Below are 21,250 nucleotides of genomic sequence, written 5' to 3'. Positions count from 1 at the left end.
CTTGGAATTCCAGTATTCTCATGAATGTTAGCTTGCATGTGACAATATCTGAATTGATGAACCAATGAATATCAATAATCATTTAAATAAAATTTGTGTTTTCAGTTTCTAGACTTGTGCACTTAGAAAATTCATCTGCCATTCATATAAGAGTGATCATTTTCCCCTACAGAACTTTTAGATATTCATTATCCCAAATTTTGTAAAATTGTGTCCAAGCAAAGTTAAACAAAAGAAGTGTGAAGCACTTGCAGTACTCAAGATAATACTAGGTAATTTCTAGGTAATTTCCACCTAATCACCAGGAAATTATACATTTGTCATGTTATTAATCTCAGTTTGGTCAACTTTTTATAATTAATATTTAATACTAGTTTGATACAGTAATGAAGTATAATAATTACAAATTAACCATTGCTATTGTAGAGCTTTAATATACCGATTAATAGGTTAAACAGTTATCCTTTTCCAGATTATATATTCAATCAAAATGTTTGTATCTCAGGAGAATTGCTTGCACTTCTTCCAGCCACCTTGTTTCAATTTCTTCTTCGGAACTCTTCAAACTATTCAGAGTTTTCCTGATAGTTTATACACGACCTTGGCGTGGCCTATAAACATTTTTTTAAAAAGAAACAAGAATTGCAGATTTAGAAATGAGTGAGAATCATAAATCAGCAGCAAATCAATTTTAAAAATGCTAGTATTAATAGACAATGTTCTATAAAAGCCTACATTAGTATATTGTTCTAGAGTTATTAACATATTGTATATTTTTTCATTTGTTATATACCTTATGGCAGGGGTGTCAAACTTGCGTCACCAGGCAGCATCACATGATGTATCCCCCTTTGCTAAACTGGGCATGGGAATGGCCAACATGTGATACATCCAGCTTACAGACTGCGAGTTTGACAACTCTATGGGTTCAGTTGCCCCCATCCCCAGAAGCAGCATTTGTTCACAACATTTTTTGATATATAAGAGAATTACGGTTATGATGGGAAATAATACAGCTGATTGGGGGGAAAAAATCACGATAGAACGATAAAGGAATGGAAGGGGTGAAGCCATTCATTGATCGATTATTTTAAAGAACTCTGTGGGAAAGCACACAGGACAACTAAAGAAGGGATATAAGAAAAAGACTTAATTGTCAAGATGGACAAATCTCATCATAATACTTCAAAGTTATTTCAAACGATAGAAAAATAATGCTCAACAGGAATGTAGAAAGAATCAATAGGCCAATACAGTTTTTTATTGGAGATACATACGTCTATATTTGACATATTTGTCTGTGAAACATGGCTGAATGAATCCCTCCCTGACTCCATTATCACAATAAGAGGCTACCTGGTCTCATTGTGAAATCCGTAGAGGAAGTGGAGTTGCTATCTTTATAAAAAGTCCCTAAATCTAAAAAATATTCAAGTTACACATGAACTCGTTCTTCCTGAGACCATTGTCTGCGAGCTGTCCTTAAATACCACACTTAACTTCTTAGTATCTTACATCATACATGCGAACAAGATAACTTCACTACTAATGTGGGCTGCCTCCTGCCCACACCCTCTTATCTTTCTTGTTGACCTCAATCTACCTCTTATTAATTGGACCCTAAACAAATGTACAACTGAACCCATACATGCAACCTGTGCAATGTTGTTATTAGTCTGGGACTAGATCAACTAATAACTAACAACACTAGACTCAACAACTGCCTTGATCTCATCTTCTGCAACAGTTTAAACTCAATTTATGGACTACAAAGAAAGAATCCTTTTCCAACAGTGACCACAGCATGATTGACTTTTGTCTCAATATATCATATTTTTGGATTATAATACGCACCTTTTTTCCTCAAAAAAGAGGCTGAAAACTGAGGTGCATCTTATACATTGAATACAGCATTTTTTTGCCTCCCAAAGCCCCACCCTCTTCACCGAAGTGGCTGTGCATACCCTTATGGGGGCTTTCAGAGAGCTCCTGGGGGCTGGGGAGGGCAGAAATGAGCAAACAACAGGCCGTTCTGCCCCTCCTCCAGCCCCCAGCAGCACTTTATAAGCCTCCATAAGGCTATGCATGCAGGGTTTTTTTGACAAAAAAGGCCCATTTTCACAAAAAAGGGCCATTTTTGAGAGGTTTGCAAAGTGCAAACAAAATTAATTTCTCCCTTTCGGAAAGCTCTTTAACTGATTGATGAGAATAGATTGATCAAGTGCTTTGCCAGCAGAAACAAAGTTTTAGGTGCTGCAGAATGTCAGTGATTTCCTTCTCCAGCACATGGATAAATACACCTGGAAACATCTACCTACCTACCTACACACTCTCTCTATATATCCCTCTATCTACCTACCTACCTACCTATTCTCTCTCTCTCCCTACCTATCTACTGTATTTCTCTCTCTCTCTCTCTCTCTCTCTCTCTCTCTCTCCCTACTTACCCTCTCTCTCCCCCTCTATCTACCTATGTACCTACCTACTCTCTCTATCTCCCTACCTATCGTATTTCTCTCTCTCCCCCATGCTACCTACCGACCTACTTACTCTCTCTCCCCCCCATCAACCTATGTACCTAACTACTCTCTCTCTATCTCCCTACTTATCATATTTCTTTCTCTCTCTCTCTCTCTCTCCCTCCCTTTCTCCTTATCTATCTACTGTATTTCTCTCTCTCTATCCCCTTATCTACCTACTTACCCACCTACCAGGGCTGGATTCCTGCCAGTTCTAACCTCTTCTATAGAAGAAATTCCAAAAATCTACAGTGCTGTTTAGAACCGCTTTCAGCTCCTTCCCCCCACTCGTCCGCACATCATCAAGATGAAGAGCGAGAGGAGGAATTCTGGGAGTTGAAGTCCACAAGTCTTAAAGCTGTCTAAAGGGTTAAGGGTGCAAGGGTCTTGTAACTTGACAGCTTTAAGACTTAGCATAGCAGTTAGACTTATATAGCAGTTAGACTTATATACCGCTTCATAGGGCTTTCAGCCCTCTCTAAGCGGTTTACAGAGTCAGCATATTGCCCCCAACAACAATCTGGGGTCCTCATTTTACCCACCTCGGAAGGATGGAAGGCTGAGTCATCCCTGAGCCGGTGAGATTTGAATAGCCGAACTGCTGAACTGCAGTCAGCTGAAGTAGCCTGCAGTGCTGCATTTAACCACTGCGCCACCTCGGCTCTTCACACTTCAATGCCAGAGTTCCTGAGCCAACATGACTGGAGGAGGAATTCTGGGCATTAAAGTCCACAAATCTAAAAGCTGTCAAGTTTGAACACCCCTGGTTGTTTTTTTCTAAAGGGTTAGGGGTGCAAGGATCTTGTAACTTGAGAGCTTTAAGACTTGCATGCTTCAAATCCCAGAGTTTCTGAGCCAACATTTTGGTTGCTAAGCAAGTGCAATGTTAAGTGAGTTTCACCACATTTTACAAGTTGTCCATGCCCACCCAGTCACATGGCTGGCAAGCCACTCCCACCAGGTCACATGGTTGGCAAGCCACTCCCACCCAGACACATGGTTGGCAAGCCATGCCCACAAAGCAGGCCACACCTACAATAGAGGTTCTAAAAACATTTAAACCTATCACTGCCACCTATCTACTCTCTCTCTCCCTCTTCCCCTCTACCTATGTACCTACCTACTCACTCTCTCTCTCTCCCTATCTATCTACTGTATTTCTGTCTCTCTCTATCTCTTTCTATTTCTCTCTTTATCCCTCTACCTACCTACCTACCTACCTACCTACCTACCTACCTACCTACCTACCTACCTACACACTCTCTTTCTCTCCTACCTACCGTATTTCTCTATTTTGCTATCTATCTATCTATCTATCTATCTATCTATCTATCTATCTATCTATCTATCTATCTATCTATCTATATCTATATCTATATCTATATCTATATCTATATCTATATCTATATCTATATCTATATCTATATCTATATCTATATCTATATCTATATCTATATCTATCTATCTATCTATCTATATCTATATCTATATCTATATCTATATCTATATCTATATCTATATCTATATCTATATCTATATCTATATCTATATCTATATCTATATCTATATCTATATCTATATCTATATCTATATCTATATCTATATCTATATCTATATCTATATATCTATATATCTCTATCTCTATCTCTATCTCTATCTCTATCTCTATCTCTATCTCTATCTCTATCTCTATCTCTATCTATCTATCTATCTATCTATCTATCTATCTATCTATCTATATCTATATCTATATCTATATCTCTATCTCTATCTCTATCTCTATCTCTATCTCTATCTCTATCTCTATCTCTATCTCTATCTCTATCTCTATCTCTATCTCTATCTCTATCTCTATCTCTATCTCTATCTCTATCTCTATCTCTATCTCTATCTCTATATCTATATCTATATCTATATCTATATCTATATCTATATCTATATCTATATCTATATCTATATCTATATCTATATCTATATCTATATCTATATCTATATCTATATATATATATATATATATATATATATATATATATATATATATATATATATATATAGGATCTTGTAACTTGAGAGCTATATATATCCCTTTATCCACCTACCTAACTACTATCTATCTCCCTTTACCTACCTACTATATTTCTCTCTCTTTTTCTCCCTCTGTATCTCTCTATCTACCTCCCTACTTTTTTAAAAATTTGCCTCTGCAAAACCTTGGTGCGTCTTATACGCCAATGCGTCTTATTCATCCTTACAAAAATCATAATAATGATAGGCTGCCCAATTATAACTTTAAAATAGCCAACTATGATCTCATAGATGCAGATCTTTCATATCTTGATTGGCACATTCTATTCACTGCGGAGATGGGTTCCTACTGGTATGGTCCAGTTCGATTGAAGGGTAGTGGAAATTGGCCATACTTTTCTGTACTGGTAGTGATGCCAGCCTGTCGATGCCCCCATAGCGGTATGGTCCCCTGGCCTGCCCCAGCTCACTCACTCCCCTCCGGTCACTAATTCTCTTGCCTAGCCTACCCACACCATGCTTGCCCTGCCTGCCTACCTATCCGTCACATACTGACTTGCTGATCACCCCACCTCTGAATCCCTATATATACCATGGTCACCACGTAGCCACTACCTTTATAGGCTTGGGTCTCACATCATCTTATTGACTTCCTGATCTCTCTGACTCAATCCTTGCTGACTTCACAACCTGCCTGCCCTGCTGTGTTACTGCTGCCGCCTCCTGAGGCTGCCTAAAGGTAAGTAAGCCTAAGGCTGTGACTTTGCAGGGCACAGACGGTAGGGGGCAGCAAGAAGCTACCAAGAGCGCCGGCAGGCTTCACTGTCTATGCGAGCCCAGACTGGCTGAGGCCTTCCTTGCCACCACTCCCTGGGCTTGCATAGACCGTGAAGCCTGCCGGCACTCAGCAGATAACTTTCCAGGGCATGTGGGGGGCAGGAAGAACCACCGCAAGTACCGTCAGGCTTGGGGTCTAAGCCTGGGGACCTGGCTGAGGCTTTCCTTGCTGCCATCCCCAAGGTTCTGTAGACCATGAAGCCTGCTAGCACTTGGCAGGCGACTTCATGGGACATGCCAAGGGATGACAAGAACCACCATGAGTGCCAGTGAGCTTCGTGTTCTATGTGAGCCCAGGGACCGACTGAGGCCTTCCTTGCCACCAGTCCCCAGGTTCACGTAGACCATGAAGCCCACCAGCACTTATTGGGTGACTTTATGAGGCTGTGCTGTGGGGCAGTAAGAATCACTGAGTGTGCCTGTGAACTTCATGATCTATGCGATAAAACAAATCCCATGTGAAAAAGTATTCAAAGCCAACAGGCTTGAAATTTTGGGCTTAAACAACTTAGAACTGCATCGCCTTGGGTCTGCCCTAAGCATAGTACATAAAATTATCTGCTACAATGTCCTACCTGTCAACAACTTCTTTAGCTTCAGCCACAATAATACACAGGCAAACAATCAATACAAACTCAAAGTAAACAGCTCCAAATTTGATCGCAGAAAATACAACTTCAGCAACAGAGTGGTCAATGCCTGGAATGCACTAACTGACACTGTGGTTTCTTCCTCTAAGCCCCATAACTTTAACCTTAGATTGTCTAAGGTTTAGACTGACCTCACCCCATAACTGCACCGATGTGCCAACCATCCCTGTCCTAATATTCCTTTTTATTCGTATCCATTTTATGTATTAAAAATCATGTTTATACTTATATATGTTATCTGATACATGCTTGATGAAATAGATAAAAAATGTTCTATGATGGATTTGGGTAAAAGAATAGAAAACGATAACAAGAGCATCATATTATTATGACATCAGCTGTTCCCTTTTTGTATAGGAATCAACCTGGAGTCCTTATGATCCCACAAGTGGTCTAAGACCAACTGCTCTTAAATTCTGTTAATCTTTATTTAGCGCCAAAATAACACTGATGATTAGTAAATTCCTGTGCATCGACATGAGCAATTAATTGGAACCTAACATGTGGCCTTGATCTTCTGCATCTGATATGTAGATGTAAAGTATAGATATAGGTACTGGTAAGCTAGAAGGCTGCCCAGGTAGAGACCAATTCTGGGTGGTTTATATTACTGAGAATAAAAAACAACCATAAAGAGACTACATATATGTGGAGATATAAAGTACAAAACACCAAACCCCAAGGGCTGTAGAGCTCCCTACTCAGGAGTCTGGCGAAACAACCAGGTTCTTAAAGACTTCCTCAACCCAATTACATCAGAGAGATATGCATCTTAAGAAAAAGAAAAATCCAAAGTGATTTTAGTAGTATTTAAATTAAAAATGCTTTATTGGCAACTAAAACTATCACATTTATACTGCTGCAAATAATATCAAAAATTACTTCTTTAAATATTTCTCTTTTTCTTTCTCTTTTTTATCGTTCTTTTATTTTAATAATTTTTCACTTTTTCTTTAATTTTTCATGATTTTTTATCTTTCCTAGATTTATGTTTCCGTAGTTTTAAATCTTGCACTACTGCATTTGTTTAGAGCAGAATAAGAGATTCAGGTATATAATGTTGACTTACCATGTACAGCAAACGAAACCACCAGCACAGTCTCCTGATTGTACACTAGGAAATGGACATGATGCTCTACAGGTGCCACCACTTTGGAAACAAGCAATGTTAGCAGGGTCTCTTTGGCCAGTTACTGCATAAAAAAGGGGAGAAATACTATTGGCATTTTGGAATCTGTATTTATTTATTATTACAAATCATATTTTATTCTTTTCATAAATGTTACATGTTTCATAATTTACATTCATTTTAGAAATAATAATAAGAAGAAGCCCAAAATATTAGGAACACTACTTGAACACTGTTGGCATTGACAAAATCCCTATCATTTAATAGTTATAGTAGAAGGCACCTTTACTTGGAACAGCTTAAATCTTTTGACAAAACCTGTAATGACATCAAACAACAACATCTACCTATCCCCCATTCATTGGGAAGGACTTGATAGGTAGATAAATGTCCCAGATCTAGTCTAAAGTTCTGGCTGACTGTCCAACAAACCAATAATAATAATGATTCTGGTGTTGATACTGTACTAGGAAGTGATGTGAGCCCATTCTCACCTATGGAAGTTGAATGGCTGTATAGAAACTACTAGTGGAGATGACAGTATATTGGCTCAGCTATTTAAAATCCTAAAAGATTATGCTGTTAAAGTGCTGCACTCCAGCAAATTTGGAATACTTAACAATGGGCACAGGATTAGAAAAGTTCAGTTTACATTCCAATCCCAAAGAAGGGCAATGTCAAACAATATTCAAATTACTAGGCAATAGTGCTCATTTGACAAGCTAGCAAGCTCCTGCTAAAATCTTATATGCTAAACTTCAGCAACAAGTGAACTAATCACTTACCAGATGTATAAGTTGGATTTTGAAAAGCAGAGGAACTAGAGATCAAATTAAAGCATTCACCGGATTATGGAGAAACCATCTACTTGATTATACTAAAGCCTTTGATTGTATGAACTGCAAAAGTGTAGCAAGTTCTTAAAGAGACAGAAGTGCCACATGACCTTACCTATCTCCTGGGAAACCTGTATGCAGGTCAAGAAGCAACAGCTAGAACTTGACATGGACCAATCAATTGGTTCAAAATAGAGAAAGGAGTACTAAAAGACTATATATTATGATCCTGTTTATTTAACTTATATGCAGAGTACACCATGCACAATGCTGAGCTGAATGACTCACAAACCAGAATTAAGATTGCCAAGAGACATATCAACAATCTCAGATAAGCAGATGATCCTACACTAATGGCAGAAAGTGAAGAGAGTAATGAGGGTGAAAGTGGAGAGTGCAAAAGTTGGCTTGAAACTAACATTAAAAGCTAAGGTCATAGCATCAACTTCCATTATCTCCTGGCAAGCAAGTAGAAGGGGAAGAAATGGAAGATTTAATTTTCTTAGACTGCAAGACCACTTCAGATGGCAACTGCAACTATGAAATTAGAAGACTCTTGTTCCTTGGGAGGAAAGCTATGGTAAACCTAAGCAGCATATTAACAAGATAGACATCACTTTGTCAACAAAGTTTTGCAGAGTCAAAGCTATAGCTTTTCCAGCAGTAATCTATGGCTGTTAGAGTTGAATTATAAGGGAGGTAGAGCACCAAACAATTGGTGCTTTCAAATTGTGGTTTTGGAGAAATCTAAAGAAATCCTCATTTTTCTTTGGAAGGACAGATACTGAATCTGAAGCTCAAATACTTTGGTCACCAAATGAGAAGAGTGGATTAATTGAAAGGATCTTGATGTTGGAAAGATTAAAGGCAAAAGGAGAAAGGGACAGATGACACATTTAGAAAGTGTCATTGACATAATGAACATGAACGTGGGAAAACTCAACTGATATAATGGAGGACCAGGCGACCTGGTGAGCTATAATCAATAGGTTTGGACAAAACGTAGCAAGAGGACAACAACAAGAAGAAACATTACTGTAGGCTATATATTTATTTGATTGGATTTATGTATCACCATTTCATCTAGAAGTGACTCTTTGAATATTGAATTTAAAAGAACTTAATAAACTAAGATAGAATTAGGACAACAGTGATATGCTGCAAAAAAAATCCTCAGTATTGTTTACAATTACCATTTACCATATAATTCATATAATACATATCTTAATTCCTATAATGTGTGCTACCAGCTATATTTCATGTTTCCATCATTTCTGCAACTGCTTTAGTTTCCCCATTAAATTCTGAGGCTAGAACTAACCTCTTCTATGAAGCTATTCCATCAGAAAGTGAAGGCCCTTAGAGAAGCTGAAGAATTTAAGAGAGGTTTTCAACTAGCTGATTTTGAAGAATTTCAGAATTACCTGGTGGGGGAGGGAATTAGAAGCAGATAAACCTTTCATGGGGGGAGAAAACTGGGGAAATCAAGAGGCAAATTTCAGATTTACTGAAAAAAAGCATATGTTAAGCAACATAGCATTTTAATAGTAGATCAACTTATGTAAATGTAAATTTGTTAGAGGGATCATTCTTCTATAATAATACCATGAATTTTCTTAGCTGTTTACCCTTTTTTTTAAAAAAAATATCATTTTTCTTTTTCTCCAGTCATATTTGAGAGGGATACTGTTGGAAATATAATAAATGACATAAATAATATTTTGTGAGTGTATCTTCAGACATTCATCTTGAAATATTGGCAGATGAGTCTTCCCATAGGTATAATAATGTTTAACAATGTTTTACAAGTTTTCCTACTTTCCAGGATATATCAATGCTTTATTCTATTGGATTTGGCACATCCAATAAAATATGTCCATTTTGTCATTAAGCAGAACAAATCTTTTTTCAGAGACCAGCCTCAGGATTAAAGTCTGAAGATAAACTAGAATAAGAATAGAATAGAATAGTATAGAATAGAATAGAATAGAATTTGTTATTGGTCAAGTGTGATTGGACACACAAGGAACTTGTCTTTGGTGCATATGCTCTCGGTGTACATAAAGAAGAATGAAATAGAATAAATTCATCAAGAATCATAAGATACAACATAAGATATAACGCTTAGTGATAGTCATAGGTTACTAATAAGCAATCAAATTATACTAGGAAACAAACAATATCAATTTTAAAAATACAGGTAACATGGTTATAGTCATAAGTGGAAAGAGATAGGTACTAGGAAAGAGATAGGTACTAGGAAGGAAGAGAAGAATAATAGTAATACAGTCTTAGTAGATAATTTGACAGTGTTGTGGGGATTAGTTGTTTAGCAGAGTGATGGCATTCAGGAAAAACTGTCCTTGTGTCTAGTTGTTCTGGTGTACAGTACCCTATAGAGTCATTTTGAGGGTAGAAGTTGAAACAATTTATGTCCAGGGTGTGAGGGGTCTCTAGATATTTTCTTGGGGGCTCCGGTGCTAATTGTACAGGTATCTGATATGATTTTGCCTAGCTTCACCTGCTGCTTCCTGTCTGTTAGGAAGCTTATGATCCATTTACAAGTGTGAACAGGTACAGCTAGCTTATTTAGAAGAATATCTGGGATGATGGTATTGAATGCTGAGCTGAAGTCTACAAAGAGGACCCTTGCATAGGTCTTTGGAGATTCACCATTTTCTAGGATGCAGAAAATCATTCTAGGATGAGCCATATTAACAGTGTCATCTGTCAATCTATTTGCTTGGTATGCAGATTGCAGGGAGTCTAACAGCGGATCTGTGGTGGTTTTCAAGTGGGACAGCATTAGCCTTTCAAAGGTTTTCATAACTTCAGATTTTAAAGCAACTGGTCTGTAGTCATTCAATTCCTTGATGGTAGGCTTCTTCAGCACTGGGATGATACTAAAATGTTTGAAGCAAGAAGGAGCATAGCACATCTCTAGTGATTTATTGAAGATTTGGGTGAAGATGGAGGCCAATGGGTCAGCAAAGACTTTTAAGCAAGAAGGAGTTATCTTGTCTGGGTCTGGAGCTTTTACTGGCTTTTGTCTGGGAAATAGATCTTGCACTTCCTTTTCTGTGATCACTAGAAGTTGTGAACCCAAAGGGATGGGATCAGTTGTAATAGGTTTGGCTGTTGTTGGTGTGAGATGGGGTCACAAGGATGGAAAGCTGAATCTACCTTAAGCCTGATGAGATTTGAACTGCCAAATTGCAAGCAGCTGGCACTCAGCAGAAGTAGCCTGCAGTACTGCACTCTAACCACTGTGCCACCATGGCTCAAGATATTATTTTATCTTATTTATTTTATTTCCAACAGTATCCCTCTCAGATAAGATGGGGAAAAAGAAGAAGGATTTATTTTACAAAACTACTAAGACAGCATAGCATTATTATAGAAGGCAGGTAGATATAATCCCCCTGAGACATTTCTTGTTGGAAAAATGGTGTGGGAACACTCCTCTTACCTTTTGTAGATTGAAATACTCTTAACACTCTTTGACTGGTGGTCAATACCAAAAATAAAATAAGTAAACATTCCTTGTGAAAAGCATTTGAAATTACTCTCAAGTACACTTCTCCTCAAGACCATCTGGGTCATTTCAGTTCTTACCTGTGACTGCTTGGTGGGAAAGCATGAAGATGGCAACAAGGAGGAGAAAAGCCTTCATGATTGAAGCTCAGAGCAACCAGTTCAAGAAGCAGGAGTCTCTAAGTCAGGTCAAGTGGGACTGAGCAGTTCTTTGCTGGAGCTATTTATGAAGCTTTAAGGAGCACAAGGGTCAAAGGTGGCTTAATTTGTGGCAACCTGAGGGAATGACAACATCACAATTACATTGGCATTCTTTTAAAAAAATCTACCTTCTGGTGGGCTGTTTCGTGAAAGGATTCAGGATTGGAGGAGAAAAGAGGTGGTTTAAAAACTGCCTTCCTGAGTTTCGGAACAAAGTTCAGTAAGTTAAGCATTTCCTCTCCAGCAGAACTTCAAATGCAAGGTGTGAATGTCCTCTGCCCTTGCTGTTATTTGGCATTGAAAGATGTAATCCTTCTATACATCAGATTCTAGATATTAAAACAGCAATCATAGCAGATATCCATCTTTTTTGTAGATATGTGTTAATATATGCCACATACGACTTCAGCAACAGAGTGGTCAATGCCTGGGATGCACCTGACTGTTGTTACATCCTCAAACCCCCATACCTTTAACCTTAAACTGTCTACTGTGGACCTCACCCCATTCCTAAGAGGTCAGTAGGGGCATGCATAAGTGCACCAGCATGCCTAACATCCCTGTCCTAATGTCCTCATTTATTTGTACCCATTTCCTGTGTCCTTATTCATGTTTATTCTTATTCCTGTTATCTTGTAGATGAGTGACTAACTAACTAAACTAACTAACTAACTAAATAAATAAATAAATAATTAAATAAGAACCACTTAAAACTGTCTTATGCATGGGTTCAGGGTAAGATGAAAGCAGTGTCAAGAGCAGTGAAACAGTGGTGTCAGGGAATGTTTATAAGGTGAACATAGATGCAAGTGAGGAATGTCCCTTATTTATTTAAGGTTTCAGAAGCAAGCAGTCTTGATGGGCACAGATCAGCTTTGCTCCTTGTGCAGCAACATTTCTGTCCGAACTACTTGATTTCATTACCAGGTTGACCTTGAAATATTCAAGAGATTTGGTTCTGTCGAAGGGGCAGGCTGCTGGGGGTTCACAGGGGTTCGGGAGAAGCTCTAGCTAAGATTCTATGCAGTTCAGACAACCCCCAACTCCTGGCTGGGCCTCTCTCCCTCTCTCCCTCTTGGGCGGGTTCCCAAGAGTCCTCATATGGTCCATTTTGCAGATAAGTGCAGGGCGCGCATGGAGGCATGGAGAGAGTGAAAAATGAGCCTACTGGAAGTTCAGGAAGGCAAGAAATGGGCACAGAAATGGGCTCCAGAGGGCCTCTAGAGCCTGGGAAGGCAGTTTTCATCCTTCTGGAGGCTCAAGGAGAGCCTCCACAGTCCAGGGAGGGCAAAAGCACCCCCCACCATGGTGCAGAAGGCCAACTAGGCCACACCCATCATAGCCATGTTCACCCAGCAACCGGGCAGCGAACCCCTTGCTAAAAAAATTTGAAGCCCACCTGTGTTCTTTGTGACTTTAACCTTCACTTGGTTTATCTTGAATCTGGAAAAGCTTAGGAGTTGATTGTCATCATGGAAACTATGGACCTGACATAATTATAGAAGGCCTAGGCCTACTTGTTCGACTCATTTGTTGGTTTCTTAGTTATCACCAGAACAATTAGGATACCCAACTGAGATTTTAAACATTTGAAAGTTTAAGTGCTGAATGTCTTAAAGCTTTTGTTTACTATTTTAAAAAAAGGCATTCAAACTGTAAACCTGTTCAAGGAAAATATTTTTAAGGGAAAAAAATGCAGGAAATGCAAAGATGGTGTATTTTTTTTCCCTCAGTAGTTTAAAGGTCATTCCAATTCTATCTTGACACAAGTCAGCAAGGAAAGGGTTATTTTTTTTCATCCAGTTCCTTTAGTTTCTGAAATATTTCATCAGTTAGACAGCATCATCCAACTTTATAACAATAATTAATCCTAAACCTCATGTAGTCACCGTCATGCTGGGCATAGTCATTTAATGTCCCACAAGGTAAATCTTTAATTTGAAGTTATCAATTCATCAGCATTTCTCAGAACTATTATAATTTTTGGAGGCATTGGTGGATTTATCCCACAAAATTCTTCCTATTGGAGAGAAATAAGGGAGGGATAATTTGTAATCTTTTAACTTGGGGTATATAGTAGCAGAAATATAATTAAGGCAGAGAGTTTAGTAAAATTCCATCTAAGCTGCATATCATTCTCTGCAATTCCCGAATCTTTGAAATAGTTGAAGCTATTGAGGGACAAAAATAACAGAAAATTCAATAATGTAATTAAAGCTAAAAGTCACATTTTAGGCAGAATTACCCTAACAAGGATAAAGATTTTGCTTTTATTTTTAGCCTGATAATTTTAATTATTCAATAATTATATTATTTTTATATCATTTTATTTTTTGATGCAATACTTCTAAGGCATGGTTTAGCAGTCAAAGCTGGGTGGTATCAAAATTGAATAAATTAATTAATTAAGAAAGCAAAGTACACCAAAATGATGAATGAAGTAAGGTACATCAAAACCATGTTGTCTTGTCTAGGAAATGTTGAGCAAATTGGGAAAAAAATTCCCACCCATCCCCATTAAACTTTGGAAATTAACAAATTTGGTTACAAATTTTGCAACAGAATTTGAGAGTTAATAAGAAACAAAACTGATTATCTTTTATGTATCAAGGCATAATTTTAAAATGGCTTTAGCCATGATCCCACTAAGCAAGAAAAAAAATCAGTCTCAGTATTTTATACAATACATTCAAGAGATCAAGTAACAAGACCATGAAAACTTGTATTACATTATGTTTTTTTCTCTTTCTAATTTGTTTTTTTTTTACTAAATATGACAGAAATCAGTAGGAAATGAATAGAGCTTTCAGTTACAAGTCCAGCTATTGATGCTTAATGTTGTTTATAAAAAGGTATAATGTCCTTGCAACTAGGTAGGACTAGTTTCTGGAGAAATATGCAAAGCTGCGTTTTTTATGGTTCTTTAAAAGCAGTATTTAAGTTATTCATTAATTTGCTTATTGCAACAGGAAAGTTACAAGTATGAATATCACGTGTGGGCTGAAAAATCCAGGCAACTAATAGATGGTCATCAGAGTCATTCAGAGAATTCCAACCTATATGGATACCTATATATGTAGGCCAAAGCTAGTAGCTCTAAACTGAACTTAAATATAGTTGGGCTGTGAGAAATAATTAATTGAATTCAGCATTCCCATGTTGTGGGACATAGTCCTGTTGCCTTCTGTTGGAGGGATGAAGAGTCCAACTACTACTGTTTTGAATAAATGTATATATGCATGTGAGGGAAAACACTACCACTTATCCAGAGGGTATGTCTAGCTCAACAATTATGTACTGGCATATCCAGGACATTTAGAGAAATTTATGATTATGATTGAATTTGTATCTATATTGTTTTCCTTGCCAAGTTCAGGTGTAAAATCCACTCTGGTAATCAACAAGGCACAGGCATGTACTTCATGGCCCTCAAAATGACATTAAACTTCTTTCTCCTCTTGACTTTCTCATGCTGTCTCCCATTTCCCATCTCTAAAAATAAGATTTTAAAACATAAAGTGCTTGGCAGGATGTTCCCACTAGCTGCCCATCAGCTCTGGATTTTGGCTGGGAATCTGGCATCAGGATGTCAACTTGAGCAGTATATTTATTTGAAAGCCATTCATATACTCAATACTAATGTTGATAAACAATTAAAACACATTTTATTGAGACTTCTGGTTAACAATAAAACTTAGGCTATCATGCTGTTCTAGGATAATGCATTTTACCTATTACAGATTATCAGAGACAGAAAACATGTCTACACACAAAAACATGTGTACATGCCAAACAAAATGTGCCATCAATTATAAGTCCAAGTGGAATAAAATGATGAAAGAAATTGTAATTGTTGCTGGCAACATCTTAATGTAAATGTCAGTTAGCTGCAAACTTTTCAATTTGCAGAGATGGGATGTTCTGGAAAATATCGAAACATTTTGTTCATACTCTGGACCATGGAAATTTGGCAGTTTTTGTGGAAAGAAATATTTCAAAGCATAAAATGACTCATACTGTTCTGGATAGCACACAACTCAGAATATCATCCGCCACTTCCTATTTTACAAGACTTATTCCAAGACAACTGTCAGATTGGCTCAGAGCAACAAACTGATATGGTCCAAAAGAAGAATGGAAGTTCTAAATAAAACTGAAGCACCTTAACCTTGGAAATGGGATGTTAAAGAATAGTAATCATAAGCAATGTACTAAATTAAATCTTTTAGAACCATAAGCTAATAGTCAAATGGCCTAAGATGACCGAGGTTATTTATTCACAAGGTGGTATCTGTACACAGACAGAATATGCACCATAAGTACAAAGTCATTGAATAAAGGAATACCACTTCATATATAAGAATGTACCCCGTTTAGATTTGTCATACAAGCTGAGATTTTTCCCAGATTCACTGCTCCTTTTTGAAGAGATGGCAGCTATGTCCGGAGGGGGGGGGGGTGTTTGTACAACTGTACCTTAGGCATCATTCCTATGTGCCTATTCCTACACTGGGAGGCAATGCAGTCCTTATTGATTGCACAACTACAACATGCTTTACATAGGACTGCTCTTAAAGACCACCCAAAAGCTACAGTTGGTCCAAAATGCAATGTCATAGGTACTTACAGATGCATCTCTTTATGCTTATGTATAAAGACAGACAAATACCAACCATCCTGTCACCATGTATGATGCGTTGGACTGTGTTTTTAGTGGCTTATAACTACAGACTCATCAACCAGCTGGGTAAATCCCTAAGACCATGATGGAGAACTTATGGCATGAGGGAGGCCATTTCTGCCCTCCCCAGGCTTAAGGAAAGTCTCTGGAGCCTGGGGAGGTGAAAAATGGGTCTAACAGGCAAACCAGAAGTTTGGAAACGATCCAGTTCTGCCTTCCAAGGGCCTCCAAGGGCCTGAGGGAAGGCTGTTTTCATCTTCCCCCGGCTTCAGGAAAGCCTTCGGAACCTTGGAAGGGCAAAAAATGGGGCCATTGTGCCAACTGGAAGTTTAGAAATGAGTAAGGTGACCAGATTTTCAGATTGGTAAAGAGGGACACCATTGACAGGTTGGGGAGGGGGGGGGGCTTGATTAAAAAATTTATATTTTGTCAAAAGGTCACAAAAGACTATTACATGACCCCCAGGACACTGAAACCATCATAAATATGAATCTGTTGCCAAACATCAAAATTTTGATCACGTGACCATGAGGATGCTGCAACGGTCGCTAAGTGTGAAAAATGGTCGCTAAGTGTGAAAAATGGTCAGCAGTCACTTTTTTCAATGCCATTGGTCACTAAATGAACTAATTGAAAGCTAAGGCTAGCTTGCATTATAATGCCTTATGCTAGCTTACATTTTCAAGAGAGAGAAGCTAAACTCCTAAACACACAAGGAATTTGTCTTTGGTGAATATGCTCTCAGTGTACATAAAGAAAAATAAAATAGAATACATTCATCAAGAATCATAAGTTACAACACTTAGTGATAGTCACTAAAGCCTGGAGGATTGTTCCCTTTGTGCTTCTTTAAAACAGTATATGTTAGAATAGAATAACAGAGTTGGAAGGCACCTTGGAGATCTTCCCCCTCCTTAGGAAGGAATCCCTACACCATTTCAGACCAATGGTTATCCAACATCTTTTTAAAAACTTCCAGTGTTGGAACATTCACAACTTCTCCCCTTGATTAGTTTCCACTCATTGCTTCTTGTTCTACCCTCACGTGCCTTGGAGAATAGTTTGACTCCCTCTTCTTTGTGGTAACTCCTGAGATATTGAAACACTGCTATCATGTCTCTCCTAGTCTTTCTTTTCATTAAACTAGACATACCTAGTTTCAGAAACAGTTCCTCATATGTTTTGGCCTCCAGTCCCCTAATCATCTTTGTTGCTCTTCTGACTTGTGACTGTTTTTCTCCTTTATGACCACTGCACCATCCTCATGACCACATGATCAAAATTTGCTTGGCTCCTGGCATGTGTTCATGATAGTTGCAGTATCCAGGATTATGCGATCCCCATTTATCACTTTCCCAGCTGGTTTCCAACAAGCAAAGTGACCGGGAAAAGCCAAACTTGCTTAATGACTGCATGGTTCACTTAACAATTGCAGTAACTCACTTAACAACTGGGGAAAGAAAGGTCATGAAATGAGGAACCATCTTGCTTCGCAATGAAAATGTTAGGGTCAATTGTGGTTGTAAATCGAGATCTAGCTGTACAGTATATGGAAATAATTCCAGTCCCTTAAAATTGAAGTGTGCTTGCCTTGCATTCTAAACAACAAAATACCCAACCATTTTTTTCTTAAATATTTTAAGCAAATGTTGTACAAAATCTCCCAATGCAATAAGCTTAACACTGTATGCTGAAGTGTTGGAATATAAAAACTGTCTCGCTCACATAGTATGTGAAAATAGCAATGAATTTAAATGTATGAAGTTAAAACTAAGTTTGGAGCTATTGTTTATTAGCCAATGTTGTACTCTATTTTATACAAATGCTTCCGTATCAGAAAACACCCATGTTCTTCTATTCCAGACACCTGTAATGACCCCAAAGGACAACTATTTGTCTATGACCTTCTATAACAAATTCATGGCTTTATACAGAGATACAGTAATATCAACACCCAACTCTGCTCACTGGGTAGTTTCAGATAACTGCTATTTGAGGAGAAGTTTTAGAAGTTACTTGCAATCTTGTGGTGAGTTTGCTGTTTAATCTGCTAGTTTTGCAAAAGGAGAAACTACACAGCTGTAAAAATAATTCCTATTGCTCAATGCAGCTGTGCTGAGCTGCTTTCCTGGCACAATTTGGAAGATATTTGGTCACAGTAGATCAAATATGGATAAGAGAGCCAATTTGCCTAGTAGTGGTTTAGGCACCAGATAAGAAATCAGGAGTTTCTAGTCCCATTTTAGGCATGAAAACCTGCTTGGATGAAATGAGGCCAATCACTCTTTTTTCCCTACTTTCCTTCCTTCCTTCCTCCTTTCCTTCCTTCCTTCCTTCCTTCCTCCTTTCCTTCCTTCTTTCCTTCCTTCCCTAACTTTCTTCCTCCCTCCCTTTCTCTGTTGTGGGGAGTCGGAAGGAGCATTAGATCTTCTCACCGTCTTAAAAGTGGGATTTTTTTTAAATGGCTTTTTTTTTAAGTGATTTCAGCCGGGATGCCTTTAGTACTCACCCCATCCGTCCTCCCATCCTCCTTCCAAAACGTTGATTTAAAAAGCCAGCGATCCGTGCCTGCTTCTCCAGCGTTCCTGATTCAGGGGCAGAGTCCGAGACAGGTGCCGGGGCGCACCCTGTTCCCCACTCAAGGCTTCGTGTTAAAGCCAAAAAGGACCTCCACAGAAATGGCTCCGGGAAGGCAGGGCAGGGACGGGATGCTGGAGAGCAGCTTTTGCCTACAGCCTTGGGGGGAGGATGTTTGCAACCCTGCCCTGTTTGGTGCCCCTTATTGCTTGAAATGGGGTGCTCCGTTTGGGGGGGATGCAGGAGGTCCAAATAAGAGGTGGGCTCAGCCTCCGCTGGGATGGAGCAAGCAGAAGGAAAGGCAAGAGTGGGGGGGATGGGACTTCACTGGCGGTTGCAAAGCAGCCTTCCCCCGATTGCCTTCCCCCAATGCCCCTAACCCTTTCAAAAGCCACCCCCATCGCCAGCCTCTCCCAACTGGATCCCCCCTTGCCTCCTCGCCATGCTGCTGCCACTGGAAAGCCATCGCTCTCCCTGCAGAAAAACGGCCCGTGTCGGTGTGTGCATGTGCAGAGGAGGAGGGAGGGAAACCACTGTCCTCTAAAGGCCACATTGGGAATGACACTTCAGAGAAATAAAAACATTTTTTTTAACGGCGTCTTTTTTAAAATTGATTTTCTTTCTTCTGGAAAATCGAGATTTTTTGAACACGCCGTGGGACACAGGAAAAATTATTAAAAATTGTGACTGTCCCGCGAAAATTGGGACATCTGGTCACCTTATGCAGAATGACTGCATTTTTAGAGATACTCCTTTTCGCGTGCCTTTGGCAGGCCATGTTGTCATTTTGTTATGTGGGCTGTGGAGATATCTGGAGCTTCCCACAGTCCCGTCATCTCATTTTGGGGTCTCATGAGCTGACCTTTCACCTCATAGCTCAGCCCAGACTGATGCTGCTAATTGCAGGCAAATTCTCACTACCCTGAAGAACAACAGGATTCCCATCTGGGTGGGGGGGAGGATCTTTGTTTTTGTGCTTCTGTAATGAAGATTAATTGTTCTTTGAAGTACCTTCTGGGCAAAATCTTTGTGAGGCAGAAGTTTCTACAGTTAGATCCTCTGACCCAGGCTGAATTTTAAATATATTTTATGATGAAAAATGTCTATCTAAATTCAGTCAGACTGCTTCAAGAAGAAGGGGTGTGGCCATTAGAGACAATTCTGTGATTAGTCTGTGAGAGCAAAGTGTTGGCAAATAATGTTATTACAAGAGGATGAAAAGTTTTCTCTAAATTACCAATACAGGTACTGTGGTAGATAATTGTTTGTTTACATTACTAATCAAACTCCATTTGCCAGTTGTTCTGGCAATAATTCAATCTGTCTACATGTTTATTCAGATGAAGAGATTTTGACAACTTTGTCCTATATTCCAGTTCCCAAGTCCATTGTCCAAACAAGAGCTAAGTTCCTTCCTTCCTCCCTCCCTCCCTCCCTCCCTCCCTCCCTCCCTCCCTCCCTCCCTTCTTTCCTTTCCTTTCCTTTTCCTTCTTCCCTCCCTCCCTCCCTTCTTCCTTTCCTTTCCCTCTCTTCCTTCTTCCTTCCTTTTCCTTTTCCTTCCTTCCTTCCTTCCTTCCTTCCTTCCTTCCTTCATTTTACCCAACTCGGAAGGATGGAAGGATGACTCAATCTTGAGCCGGTCAGGATTGAACTCCTGGCAGCGGGCAGAGTCAGCCTGCAGTACTGCATTCTAACCACTTGCCACCACGGCTCTGCTGAATAGATGCAGGACATCAGCTTGTCTACTTTGAATTAAGTAGTTTTTATTTTCTTCTTAAAAGTTTGAAGAGATGAAACATTTAATTCAGGGGAATGATGAAGTGGTAGAGTCTACTTGTCACTAATGGCATTGATTTCCTAAGGGAGCATCTTGAAAGACTAAACCATAGTAACTTTTGCAGCCACTAGAAGCCAATGTTCAAGTGTTTGCTCCTATAAAACATTGTTGAATACCGATTGTACCCGGTTCTGGCTATGGATTGGAGAATATTTCTTGTTCTTTCTGTTCTTGGAATCAATCCCCTAACACTGAAACTACTCTCCATTAGACTCTGCAAGGAAAAAATGTATTTTCTTTGGTACTGGTTCTCCAAGGGTTCGAACATAAAAATGCATATCTGAAATGCTTATTACCTCTCTAAAACAAAAATAGGGCTTCTGGTCTTTGTACCATTTTCCCCAATAAAGAATTCTAGATAAGTATCTATGTTCAAAAAAACATATTGTCAAATGATAGATTTTGCATTGTTATTTTTTTATAT

At 38.8% G+C, this 21,250-nt stretch overlaps 1 long non-coding RNA gene across 1 annotated transcript; it reads right to left on the bottom strand.

Annotated features, from left to right (window-relative positions):
* Window positions 1-414: 414 nt before the first annotated feature.
* On the bottom strand, window positions 415-11,755 carry LOC106538113 (uncharacterized). Its single transcript, XR_001312704.2, has 3 exons — window positions 11,612-11,755; window positions 7,101-7,224; window positions 415-611 (listed from the first exon to the last, which is right to left on the bottom strand). It is a non-coding gene; the product is annotated as an uncharacterized LOC106538113 (long non-coding RNA).
* Window positions 11,756-21,250: the final 9,495 nt, after the last annotated feature.

Source organism: Thamnophis sirtalis, unplaced genomic scaffold (assembly GCF_051295495.1).
Source record: "Thamnophis sirtalis isolate CommonGarterSnake01/CBP01778 unplaced genomic scaffold, rThaSir2_p1.2 scaffold_6, whole genome shotgun sequence".
Lineage (NCBI taxonomy): Eukaryota > Metazoa > Chordata > Lepidosauria > Squamata > Natricidae > Thamnophis > Thamnophis sirtalis.
The sequence above is the reverse complement of the archived record's forward strand: the minus strand, read 5'-3'. Positions and strand labels throughout refer to the sequence as shown.